The 13,579-nt window shown below is 37.9% G+C and overlaps 1 protein-coding gene across 3 annotated transcripts in view; it reads right to left on the bottom strand.

Annotated features, from left to right (window-relative positions):
- GRAMD2A (GRAM domain containing 2A) overlaps positions 1-13,579 on the bottom strand; it is an 82,409-nt gene that overhangs the window by 26,979 nt on the left and 41,851 nt on the right. For 2 of the 3 annotated variants that reach the window (XM_020996892.2, XM_078150897.1), the window contains exon 2: positions 8,879-9,010. The gene's annotated coding sequence lies outside the window, so the exon portion shown is untranslated. Of the gene's footprint in view, positions 1-3,171; positions 3,327-8,878; positions 9,011-13,579 lie in introns of all 3 variants that reach the window. The other variant, XM_020996893.2, reaches the window with a different exon arrangement.

The following is a 13,579-nucleotide window of genomic DNA, read 5'->3' as shown; positions in this document are numbered from 1 at the left end:
CAGTTTTCTATATATTTGAGAAATGAGGTCTTCATCAGAAATACTTGCTATAAAAATTGTTTCCCATTTTTCTGTTTTCCTTCTAATCTTGGTTGCATTGGTTTTGTTTGTGCAAAAACTTCTTAATTTAATGTAATCAGAATTTTTCATTTTGAATTTTATAATGTTCTCTATCTCTTGTTTGGTTGTAAATTCTTCCCTTCCCCATAGATCTGACAGATGAACTATTGCTTGCTTTCCTAATTTGCTTATGCTATCACTTTTTATGTCTAAATCATGTACCCATTTTGACCTTATCTTGGTGTATGGTAAGATGTTGGTCTATGTCTAGTTTCTGCCATACTATTTTCCTATTTTCCCAGCAGTTTTTGTCAAATAGTGAGTTCTTATCTCAGAAGCTGGAATCTTTGGGTTTATCAAACTGTAGATTACTATAGTCATTTACCACTGTGTCTTGTATACCTAACCTATTTCACTGATCCACCACTCTTAATTTTTAGCCAATACCAAATTGTTTTCATGATTGCTGCTTTATAGTATAGTTTTAGATCTGATATGGTTAGGACACCTTCATTTGCATTTTTTCCCATTGATTCCCTTGATATTCTTGACATTTTGTTATTATTTTTTCTAGCTCTCTCAAATAATCTTTGGTAGTTTAATTGGTGCTGGATAAGTCAATTAATTTAGGTAGAATTGTCATTTTTTTATGTTAGCTCAACCTACCCATGAACAACTGATATTTTTCCAATTGTTTAGACTTGACTTTATTTGTGTGAAAAGTGTTTTATAATTGTGTTCGTATGGTTCCTGGGTTTGTCTTGGCAAGTAGACTCCCAAATATTTTACATTGTCTACAGTTATTTTAAATGGAATTTCTCTTTCTATCTCTTCTTGCTGAGCTTTGTTGGTAATACATAGAAATGCTAATGATTTTATATTTTTATTTTATATACTGTAACTTTACTAAAGTTAATTATTTCAAGTAGTCTTTTTATTTAATTCTCTAGGATTATCATATCATCTGCAAAGAGTGATAGTTTTGTTTCCTCATTGCCTAACCTAATTCCTTCAATTTCTTTTTCTTCTCTTATTGCTCAAGCAAACACATATTGAATAATAGTGGTGATAATGGGCATCCTTGTTTCACCCCCAATCTCACTGGAAAGGCTTCTAGCTTATCCCCATTACAGATAGTGCTTGCTGATGGTTTTAGATAGATACTACTTATCATTTTAAGGAAAGCTCCATTTATTCTTATACTCTAGTGTTTTTTAATAGGAATAGGTGCTGTATTTTGTCAAAAGTTCTTTCCACATTTATTGAGATAATCCTATGATTTCTCTTGGTTTTGTTATTGATATGGTCAATTATGCTAATAGTTTCCTAATGTTGAACTGGCCCTGCATTCCTGGTGTAAATCCCACCTGGATATAGTGTGTTATCCTCATGACAAATTGCTGTAATCTCTTTGCTAATGTTTTATTTTAAACTTTTGTATCAATATTCTTTAGGGAACTTGGTCAATAATTTTCTTTTTCTGCTTTGGCTCTTCTTGGTTTTGTTATCAGCACCTATTTGTGTCATAAAAGGACTTTAGTAGAACTCTTTCTTCACCTATTTTTTTCCCAAATAGTTTATATAGCATTGGAATTAATTGTTTTTTAAATGCCCCCTCCCATTTCTTTCCCCTTTCCCCTCCAACTTCTTTATAGGGTAAGATAGATTTCTCTACCCAACTGAAGGCGTATGTTTTTCCCTCTTTGAGCCGAATCTGATGAGAGTAAAGTTCAAACAATGCTTGCTCCCTTCCCTTCTTTCCTTCTGCTGTAATATATCTTTCATGCCTCTTCATGTGATATAATTTACACCATTCTGCTGCCCTCTTTCCCCTTCTCCCAGTACAAGCTAAGGATACATCCCTAAATGGAAAGATGATACTTATAACTCTTAAGAACTGTATCTCTATTAGGGTAGTTAGAAGGAAATATACTTAGACAGAGGGTGTGGATACAAATTGACTTTGATGTGATGATGAAAAAAAATTAAGAGGTGAAAAAAAGGATTGTACTGGGAGAAGAGGCTGGTGCTCTATCCACTGCGCCACCTAGCTGCCCCCCAATTCTACTTTTGAAGTAGTTGGTTTTTTTAGTGTATTTTTTCCCATTTGGCCAATTCTATTTTTTTAAGCAGTTATTTTCTTCAGTCAGTTTTTGTGCTTTCTTTTCCAAGCTGTTGACTCTTTTAAAAAATATAATTCTCTTGCATAACTCTCACTCCCCCCCCAATTTTTTTCTACTTCTCTTACTTGATTTTTAAAATCCTTTTTGACCTATTCCAAGAAGACTTTTTGAGCTTCAGACCAATTCCCATGCCCCTTTGAGGCTCCACATGTAGGCATTTTGATATTTGTTGTCCTCTTCTGAGTTTTTTGTTTTGATCTTCCCTGTTGCCATAGTACCTTTCTATGGTCAGGGCTCTTTTTTTATTTTTTTGCTTATTTTTAAAAGTTGAGCTCTGTTCTTGGGGCACAGGGGCACTGTCCCAAGCTTCTTGCACTGGGGGCCAGGAGCCTGGTCACTGGCTTTCTCCACTGGGGCCTCTGGGACTGATGGCTTGCCCACTGCACTAGGGTGGCCCAGCCTAGTCAAGACTATTGTGCCCTGGGCTCTTGGGCTGGCTTGCTGAGCCAGAAACATGGGGACTTGGTTGCTGATCTGTGCTGTGGCTAAGAGCCTCCTGCTGACTTGCCCAGATACTGCCTGCGCTAGGCTGTACCCCCCTTCTACCCAAATGAGACAGACCTTTCCGAAGTCCTTCTAAGTTATCTTGGCTTGGAAAATTGTTTCACTTGATCTTTTTTGTGGATTGTGTCACTCCAGAATTCTTTTAGTGGCTTGATTTAACATTGTTGCCAAGGAAAACTGGGGAGAACTCAGGCAACTTCCTGGTTTCTCAATTCCATCTTGACTCCCTACTTCAGTATCTTTGCTAAGAAAACCCCAAATAGGGTCATGAAGAGTCGGGCATGACTGAAAACGACTGAACAACAGCAACAGCAATCCAATCATTTAAGTCTTTGTCAGGAAATCAAAGGAGTTGCAATAGAAGGGAGCAGAGATGCTATTTAGTCCAGACCATACCCAGATAAGAATCTCCTCCAACACATACCTGAGAAATATTCACTCAGTCCTTGCTTGAATGGGCTCCTAAGGCAGTCCATCCCACTTCTGGGTAGTTCTATAGTTAGGAAATTTTCCTTTGAATCAAACCTAAATTTGCTTCTTTGTGACTCCCAGCCGTTATTTCTCGTTCTGCCTCTGAACCTGAGGAGAACAAGCCAAATTCCTCTTCCACATGATCGTCTTTCAAATTCTGTTGAATATAGCTATGATGTTACTTCTAAGTTTTCTCTTCTCCAAATTAAATATCACCAGTTCTTTCAACCAGTCCTCATGTAGCAAAATCTCAAGGACCTTCCCCCACCATTCCTGGTTGTCCATCTCTGAACTTTCTTTAACTTATCAATGTTCTTCTTGAAATGAGACACCCAGAAAAGTACACAATATCCAAGTGTAGTGTGACCATAGCAAATTATGCTGGAACTGTCACCTCTGTAATTCTAGATACTAGGACTCCACTAATTGAACCTAATTAACTTTTTTTAGTTGTCATATAATACAATCAGGAGAGGCAGTCTGGTATAACAGAGAAACAACTAGACTCAAAAGCTAGGAAGATTTGGAATGAAACCTTATTTCTGACACATCCTAGCAATGTGTTCTAAGCAAATCTCTTGACCTCTCAGTGTTCTAGCAATCTTTTATGACAATAAGTTGCCAGAGAAGGTACCAATGCCAGCTTGCTCTGGTAGAGGGAGCTTCTTCTCCCCGAATTCCTAATATAAGTAAATCACAAGTCCACTCCTTGTCACTATGCCTATCACATTGTTAGTACACTAAATATCCCAAGGTCATTTTTAGACCTCTGTCCTCTACTTTGGTAGTTGAATATTTGAGCCCAAGTATAAGACTTTTTTATATTTATCCCTTTTGTTCTTCACCTTGTTAGAACTGACCCAATGTTCTAGCCTGTCAACATTTTTTTGGTTCCTGATTTTGTCATTCAATATATTAGCTGCCCCTCCTGGCACTGTTATCTGCAAATTTGACAAACATGACATTTATGTCTATCTAAGTCATTGAAAGTAATGTAGAACAGCATAGGCCAACCACAGATCCCTGAGGCACTCTACTAGAAATTCCCTTCCACAATGACATTGGCCCATTAATGACTACTCTTTGAGCGTGACCATTCAACCAGTTCAGAATTTGCCTAACTGTTCTATCATCTAGCCCTCAGCTTTCTATTTTATCAAATGCCTTCCTAAAACTAAGTAAACTCACAACATGACTAATATGGAAATGTTTTGCATGATTGCACATGTATAACCTATCTCAAATTGCTTACTGTCTCAGGGAGGAAGGAAGAAAGGGTGGGAGGGAGAGAATTTGGAACTCAAATTTTTAAAAAACAAATATTAAAAATTGGTTTTACATGTAATTAGGAAAAATCAAGTCTAAGTATACTAAGTAAACTATTTCTATAGCTATAGTGAAAATGATTTCCCTTTATCTATCTGCCTAGTAAACCTGTCAAAAAAGAAAATTGGGTTTCTCTGGTGTGACCTGTTCTTGATGAAGCCATGCTGTCTCTCTATGATTAACACTCCTTTTTCCCTTGCTGTCCACCAATTATTCTTCTGCTAATATACTCTAGAATTTTTTCAAGTATCTAAGTCAAGGTCGCTAGCCTATAATTTCCTTGCTCCATTCTTCTCCCTCTTTTGAAAGATGGAACAATATTTGTCCTTCTCCAAGACATATAGAACCAGTGCTACTCTAGCCATACCAGGCCGGGAGTCTCAGACATGACCCTGAGAGGTCACCTTTTCTGACATCCTGCCTGATGAATTAATCCTTCCTATAACATCCTAACAAGTAATCAGTCATCTTACCAAACAAAAACAAAACAAAACAAAACAAAACAAAACAAAAAAACAGCTTCTCCCTGACCTCTGCTTCTCCAACTCACTACTGGCTTTCATAAGCCGCTCTGAAACCCACCAATAGCTACAGCACATGCAAAAGAAACCAGAACAAAAGATAGAAGATGGACAGATGGAGAAGGGGAAGGAGGGAATGGTAAAAGATAATATATTTTGGCAAACAGATTTATCTTCCTAATTGTACTGAACTCAAACTATTCTGTTTTTCCTACACTGACTGATTGCAGGGCCTGGGGAATATGCCAAGATTTAGGGGAAACCAGACTGAAATTTAACCACTAAGTAGGTAATCCACTTGCAGATCAAATCATAGAATACCATACCTAAAAAAACCTTACCGATCATCTAGTATAATCCATACTGGGAAACTGAGTCACACATATGAGTCCTGAATCTCAATCCAACTGACCAATTCCCCACAGTCTCAAAGATTAACCAGTCTGGCATTAATGGCACCTTTGGACTTAGCCGTGCCTCAGAATTCAACTCCTGGTTTATATTTCTTCCTCATGCTTCCCCTCCAACCACTCTTGTTTTTTAAGGAGGATACAGCTGTTGATTTATGATTCTATCTTTGTAAGGCCTCAGAACACCTGACATGAACCCCTCTGACACTGAGGCTAGTACTTAGTCTATGATTTCTATGATATATACATACATACATACACACATGCATACATACACGCATGCATACATACACACATGCATACACACACGCATGCATACATACATGCATACATGCATACATACATACATGCATACAAACATACATGCATACATACATGCATACATACACATGCGTGCAAACATACATGCACGCATACATACATACATACATGCATGCATACATACATACATATATAAAATTCCTTCACTAATGTGTATCACAATCCCTCTAGACCTTCTTTTGTGCAATTCTTGCCCATATTTCCCTATAAATCCTAACAGATGATCTACCTAAACCTCAAGAGGCCCTTTTCTTTTCTTTTAGAGTCTTATGGATATGAATGTACCCTCTGAGCCATGCATTGTTGTCTTTTGTTATGACTCTATAACTGGTATACTTTCTTCCCAGTCATACTCAATCATATCCTTGATGCCTCTTCCTGTGCCTAAGTTGTCCCTGGTGATATGCTATAGTTGGCTAGTACTCATGTATATCTTTCCATTTTCCTTATGCTTATTTTCAATCTTAATTCTTTTGAGATTGGGGTGTTTTGTGGTATGCCATTGAATGACATTATTGGAAGAATGCTGGTGCTAAAGGGGTTGTCTTTTTCTGCAGCAAACAATTTGGGAACATTTAAAACACTGTTTAAGTTCTTATACTCAGTTCAGAGCCTAGATCCACTGTTCATCTCTGTAGTGGCTCTTCAAAATACACACATCGACGGGCTAATTTGAAAGCAGCATGTTTGTAGCTTGGACAAGATTCTTTTTTTGGGTCCTCTTTGTGTTTTCATCATGGAAGACTATATTGATCTCTTTCTCATTGTTGTAAATGTAAATGTCAGTTAAAGAAGGCTTCGTAGTTTTTCAAGGCTGTATATACTTTTTATATCATCATCAGTAGAGAATCCTTAAAAATATAGCATTTTTGTTCTACCAAAGCAACCGCTTTCTTAAAGTCATAAAACATAGCAGGAGATCTATTTTTTTATTTGGTCTAGTACTGTGATTTTATTGATATAGGTAAATCTCAATGAGGAAACTCAATGAGGTAGTGCAAATCTACAACTCTTTTGCAACTCCACAGCCTTCTGAGTGTTGCCTGAGAGCACTGAGAAGTTAGGTGTCTTGCCTGGGATCATACAGCCAGTATGTGTCAGAAGCATGATTTGAACCTGGGTCTTCCTGCCTCTCAGGCTGGCTTTACCTATCACACCATGCCATCTCTCAGTGGGATCTTTCTATTTCTACATTCTTTCTATGTCTCGCAAAAAGTGACTATAAAGATGTAGTCTGTTGTAGAAAACTACCAGCAAAAGACTGTTTCTATTTCTTATGCTCTCATTGAAAGCATACTTGATACATTCCTAGACAATTTCCATTTCTCATTTTATGGAGAGGTTTAAGAGCAGGCATGTGGAGTGATAGTTGCTAATATCTTCCCAGATCCCATTTTTTGGATAAAGCATGATCAACTTTTATATTCAAGTCAAACTAACAAGCATTTATTAAGTGCTTGCTGTATGTCAAGTAACTGGAAGTAACCAAGTATCAAAATAAGTATTGACATCTTAGGAGGATCTTGACAAGCTCTTCATAAAACTCTATTTCTTCATCTTCACCAATGGACATTAGCTTATAATTCTAGCTATGGTGGTGATGATGATGATGATGATAATGATGATGATGATGATGACAATGATGATGGTCTATTAGCTTATGCTTACTGTGAATACTTAGAGCCACAATGACCCATTAACTTTTTTTTTCAAATTCAGCTATTTGAATAATAGTAAATAATATTACAGAATTAGCTTCCATTTCCAGTGAAATATATTCCTTTCATATTATACTTCACTTTTAAAAGATCTTATTTTTATTGATGTCATTTGTTTTTTAATATCACCTTCATTTCCAATTATATCCCTTGCCCATTCCCTATACAACCGGCCATCCCTTATAAAAAGGTTTTTAAAAAGAAAGAGATGAAAAGCAATTCAGGAAAATTAATCAACACATCAGTTATGTCTGGCAGAATATGTCATATTCCACACCCATAGTCCCATACTTCCACAAAGAGAGAGGAAAGTTTCTGAACTCTTTTTCCAGGCCGAACTTGGTCATTATAATTACACAGTATTCAGGGGTTTTTGTTGTCATTGTTATCGTTGTTCAATTTCCTCTTACATTGTTGTACTTACTGTGCATGTTGTTTTACTGCCTCTGCTTATTTCTCTTGGTATCAGTTCATGTAAGTCTTTTCATGCATCTGTGAATCCTTCATAGTTGTTACTTCATATGGCACAGTAAAATTGTGTTATGTTCACGTACCACAGTTTTAGTTAGTTGTTGCCCAATTGATGATCGTGTTTTTTTCCCCAGTTCTTTGCTACCCCAGAAAGAGGGCTGCTATAAGTAGTCTGGTGTATACAAGATCTTTCTTTCTGTCTTTACCTACCTTGGAATATATGTCTGTGTCAAAGGACCTGAACATTTTATTTACTCTTTTAACACAAGTCCAAATTACTTTTCAGAAATGTTGGCTCAATTCACAGCTCTGCAATAGCATATATGTGTGCTTGTCTTTCCACAGCCCCTCCAATATTGACTATTTTCATCTTTTGTCATCTTTGCCAACTTGCTGCATATGAAACAAAACCCAGAGTTGTTTTGATGCATCTGTCTTACTTAGTAATGATTCAGAGTGTATGGTTGTTAATAGTTCGCAATTCTTTTGAGAAATACTGGTTCATATCCTTTGATCTCTTATCCAGTCCAATAGCTCTTGGACTGATAATTCTTCTTTTTTTTTTTTGCTTCTGTGTGCACAATGAAACAAAGTCTAATAGCTCCTTTATTAACCTCTCCAAAGACAATTACCCTTCTATGTATCTGGAACTTCAACCAAGAGTAGATCACTTCATTGGTCTTTGGACAAAAATCTGATACTGAGAAAACCAACACTTAAATCAATAAATGTGGATGATTTAAGAACTGTGTGATTTTTAGCACCCTCTACCCTAATTTTTCCAGTATTATCACTGTAGAAGCAAAAGGGGGCTACATGTAGGTCATTTTGTGGTTTTATCTGTTTCATGGGTTGTTGTGGTAAGTAATAATAATGACGATAATGATAATTACCTGGTGGCCAAACTTCTAATGATGAACCTTTTTCACACTGGGAGGTGCTGGCAGGCACTTAGAACCTGGGATTAGTCTTCTCAAACTGTAAACTTGGAAATGGAAGTTCATTGAAGGCATTCCAGGATTCTTCTGTTGGCAGGGAAAAAAAAGTGGTCTTTGTGTGGGCAATTCAATTCAGTTTAACAAATATTATCTAGAACCTCAGAGAGTGAACAGTTCAGCTCCCTTTTGCCTCACTCTGAAAAATGTGGCAATCTTAGCCCTTTCTTTGAAGGAATATGGTACTTTCCTCATCTCTATTATATGGAAAATACACTAGATTTGGAATCAGAAGGGATTTGAATCCCAGCTTCAATGCTTACTTTGTAATTAAGGGCCAATCACAACTTCTCTGATATCCAGTTTTCTCAAATGCAAAATGAAGATAATGATAATTTGACCATTGACTTCCTCCTAAAGTCCAACATAAATAGCAATATGTAAATAAATAGTAATAGGTTATCAAAGTACTTTATGTGGCTTAATCTAAAACTCATTGCCTCCTTTGGATTTGTTGCTCCCTATCACTCTTCAGCTGTTACTATCTCTAGTTCAGGCTCAGCCTCCCTGGGGTTGAGTAGGTCATCCAGGTGGCCTTCAGGGACAGGCTATCCTCACTGTATTTGTACTTCTTCATGTTGAAAATCAAAGCAAAGTGTTTCAAGGAAGCCAAGGACATGTTCCCATAAATGTCTCATTACAGGCCTCAGAGAGGATGCTTGTTGGTACACCTGACTTATCAAGTACAGGTGATCATAGTTGTAAAAAAGACCAACTTCCAACTGTCAAGAAGCCCAGCAGCCCAGCAGGTAAATTCTTATCTGGAAGGCCATAAAGCCATAAATCCTCACCCTCTAAAAAACATCACAAAGCTGTGTCTTTTGGTGGGGAGGGGATCTGAGCTATGATGGGAGATAGAATTAGAAATCCCTCAGAGCATCAGGGCTGTCCTCAGAAAGGGCAATAAGACATCTAAAACCCAATGAAACCAGGAAATGTCTTGTAAAACATAATACAGGTATCTCATAGCGTGGGCTACTCTGGGCCAGGGTGCATATAAGACGATTCTGCCTTTGTGGATTCCAGCTCTGGATTTTTGGCCTGGGATATACAAGTCATTCTTGGAGTCTTCATGGAGAATCCCTAGGGCTCAGTTCTTACCTGTGCTCCTTGTGTCAATGATCACATGTACCCCAAAATGTAGAAAAGAAGGAACAGAAAGCCTATTCCCATGGACCCACTGAGTTTCAGAGAATTCCAAGGCAGAATAGGATTTCCTACCCTACCTGAGGAAAGTGGGGGAGCAAGATTCCAAGCCTCACTGTTGTAATGGTAATTCTTTTTATTACCAGAGGGAAGGCTGAGAGAATGGAGCAGTGTAGTGTGCTCACACTGAGACTGGGAATCTTCTTTGGGACAGATTCTTATGAAAGAATTATTGTATGGATGGAAGGCCAGGCCCCAGAAAGGGTCATAGTCAAATGCTGGAGGGACTGTAAGAAAACAGGTACAGTAATGCATTGTTGATGGAGCTTGAACTGGTCCAATTATTCCGGAAAGTAATTTGGAACTATGCCCCAAAAGCTTTTAAACTGTGCATCCCTTTGACCTAGCAATTCCACTACCAGGTCTATACCCCAAAGGCATCAAAGAAAGAGGAAAAAGGCCTATTTATACAAAAATAATTATAGCAGTTCTTTTTGTGGTGGCAAAGAATTGGAAACTGAGGGGTGCCCATTAAATTGGGAATGGTTGAACAAGTGACCGTATATAAATGTGATGGAATACTACTGTGCTATAAGAAATGATGAAGGGGATAGTTTCAGAAAAATGTGGAAGACTTGTATAAGTTGATCCAAAGTGAAGTGAGCAGAACCAGGAGAACAATTTATACAACAACAACAATATTGTAAAAATAAAACCACTTTGACTTTGAAACTCTAATCAACACAATGACCTAACACAATTCCAAAGGACTTAAGATAAAACATGTTATTCACCTCCAGGCAGAGAGCTGATAGACTCAAGAGTGAAGACTGAAGCATGTTTTCCTTCTTCCCTTCTTTCTTCTTTTCTTAACATGCCTAATGCAGGAATTTGTTTTGCTTGATTATACATATTTGTAATGGGTTTTGTTTTTCTTGCCTTCTCCATGAGTGGAAGAAGAGGTAGGAGGGAGAAAATTTAGAACTTAAAATTCTTTAAGAATTGAATTTTTTCTTGTAAAAAAGAATAAAGTAGGCCAGGAACCACTGCCTTTCAGCGTCCTGGGTGCGTACTGTGTTTTCTACCTCAGGGAAAGCGCATCCTGATTAGCTCCTGTGGCTAGGGTTTTTTCTGTTGTGGTTTGTTTTGCTTTGCTTTTTAGTATGCCCTTGAGATAGTATGGTCTGTCCAGGCCCCAGTATAAACAGGCAGGGTTTTTGTGTGGCTGCCAAGCCAGGCACTGTGGCAGAGGATTAGTTTGCGAGGGGCAGGAGGATGGGGGACCTGCCACTCATCACCTAAGATTAAAATGCTTGGGAGCCAACTACCCTTAGTACTCAGGCCTAGAAAGTTGGTCAAGTGTTTTCACAAGGCTGGAAAAACTAGGAAAAGGAACATTTGCCAGTGACAATAAATAGGAACATTAATGTATCTTAGTAGATAAGGAAGAAACTTGGGACTTGGGAGTTGCAAACACTACACTATGCTCAGTAGTGGAACTTGGACAAGCCACAAACTTCCATTTACTCAAATGATGTCATGTAATCATAGAATGTCAGAGTTGAGGAAGGACCTTGGAGATACTCTAGTCCATTAATACCTTATTTTTTACTTCCCTTTAATATACTACTAAGCCCTTCATAAGCAGGATGTTGGGCCACAAAGAAGACAGCATTTATGTACCTTGATGACACCTAGAGGAGACAACACCCATACAAACAAGAAGGGATCTACTTTCCTCATAATGTAAGGATAAAATAATATTTCAAACATTTCAGGTAAAGTTAAAAGTGCTATATAGATAGAGGGGGTTATAATGATTAACTATTGATGGTGGGGTACAGACAGAAAGTCTAACGTTGGACAACTAGAACAGTGTGAGTTGGGTAGTCAGAGAAGGCTTCATAGAGAAGGTAGTAGCTGATATGGACCCTGAAGGGTGGTAGTCATGGTGTCAAACAATGTTAGATGTGAAAGAAATATTAAAGATCTAATCTAACAAACCCTTTCATTTTACAGATGAGGAAACAGGGGCCAGAAAAATGACTTTTCCAAGGATTTTCCCCTTCTTGATAACACCTCACTTCCAGTGAGGGTAAAGAATGGAGACTGAAGGAAAGGGAAAATACTGGACCACTAAACAAATAATGAAGTTGAAAATAATCTGGTGTAATTAATATTGGAGTCAGAAGAATTGGGTTCAAGTCCACATTCATAGGATTATAGCTCTAGAGCTGGAAGTGATTCTAGTCCAACTCTTCTCATTTCAAACATGAGAAAACTGAGGTCCAGAAGGTTGAGTTATCCAAAGTCACAGACGTGGAATTTGAACTCAGGCCCTCTGACTCCAGAGCCAAGGTTCTTTCCCTTGTACCATTTTGACACTTACTCTTTAGGCCTCTATAAATCACTTAACTTTTTGAACCTCACTTTCCTCATCTGTATAAAATGGAGATATCTCATACAACTGTTGAGAGGAAAGCATTTTGCAAAGTGTAAAGTGCTAAATCAATGTAAACCACTATTATTAGTAACACTCTACTAACTTGCTGATCACTAATAGACGTAAAGATGACAGTCAAATGTCATTAATTGAAGCCCTCTGAATCAAATCATTAGTACGGTGGCTTAGTGCAAGTTTTCCTTTGCTCTTTCTATGAATGTTTTGTTCAGTAAATTAATAGTATTAACAAGATTCGATTCAATTCAGCTAGTAATTGTGAATTGCTTCCACTGTGATGGACGCTGATGGTACAATGACATAAATAGTACCTGCCCTCAAGAAGCCTATATTCTACTGAGACTGCAGTGGAAGGACCTGGAAAGAGAACAGACAACTTGAGAACTAACTCTTTTCAAATACCTTCAGATCCTTTAGAAGTACTTACTGGCATATAATGAAGAAATTAATTATATAGGAAGACCAAAAAGATATCAGGCAGCAGTTTGTTGCTGGGATGGGATATAGGTCACCATCTTTTCCCACTAGCCTAGCCCCTGTGATTTGCATAGAACAGAGAATATGATGGGAAAAGGTTGAAGTCAGTTCCCTTACCACAGTTTTGCTTTTCTCTTTTTCTGTTTAAATAGAACCCTGGGAATATTTACTTAAGCAAGGAAGGGGCGGGGGGAGCGAGGGGAGACGGCATCAATAGGACTAACAACTAAAATGGGTTTCTGGCCATATGTTAGATGAGGCCTGAACTGAGGGAGTTTAAAAAGATGCTAGCAGAGAACCAAGATTCCAGGAGTAGACATGAACGTAACATGGGCATTTCCTACCTGCTGTAAATAGTCTGCCTTGGGGAAATGGTTCATAGCTCTTAGCTAAAAGAGATGTAACTATCCTTTGGCTCGCTGCCATTTGCTTGTATTTTTCCTAGGTCTACTCGGAGACCAAGCAAAACAAATGTAATCCTTCTACATGACAGCCCTTCAAATACTATCATGTCC

This window comes from Phascolarctos cinereus, unplaced genomic scaffold (genome assembly GCF_003287225.1).
Source record: "Phascolarctos cinereus isolate Bilbo 61053 unplaced genomic scaffold, phaCin_HiC Scaffold_3;HRSCAF=262, whole genome shotgun sequence".
Classification (NCBI taxonomy): Eukaryota; Metazoa; Chordata; class Mammalia; order Diprotodontia; family Phascolarctidae; genus Phascolarctos; species Phascolarctos cinereus.
This window is presented reverse-complemented; position numbering and strand designations above follow the sequence as displayed.